This window comes from Tamandua tetradactyla, chromosome 15, assembly GCF_023851605.1.
Source record: "Tamandua tetradactyla isolate mTamTet1 chromosome 15, mTamTet1.pri, whole genome shotgun sequence".
Lineage (NCBI taxonomy): Eukaryota > Metazoa > Chordata > Mammalia > Pilosa > Myrmecophagidae > Tamandua > Tamandua tetradactyla.
Genome location: NC_135341.1, coordinates 44097562 through 44097905, shown reverse-complemented (window position 1 = coordinate 44097905; position 344 = coordinate 44097562).

Genomic DNA, 344 nt, shown 5'->3' with positions numbered 1-344 from the left:
ACCAAAAGCGGAGTGTCTTCTGCAATGAGTGATGCTTAATCTAATCACTGGAAGCCTTTTAAGGAGAATTCAGAAGAGAGAGTCTCTCTTCCTGCTTCAGTAGGCAAGCCTCTCCTGTGGAATTCGTCCAGACCCTCCATTGAAATCCTCGGCTTCACAGCCTGTCCTGTGAATTCTGGCCTCTGCTTTCCTACAGTCATGTGAGACACTTTTATAATTTTTATATTTGTGAATGTTCCCTGTTGATCCTGTTTCTCTAGAGAAGCCTAACTAATACAACTACCAATCCCCTAACAACCACCCCCTACTCCACCTACCCCCCAAATAAGATTTGACTAGGATGT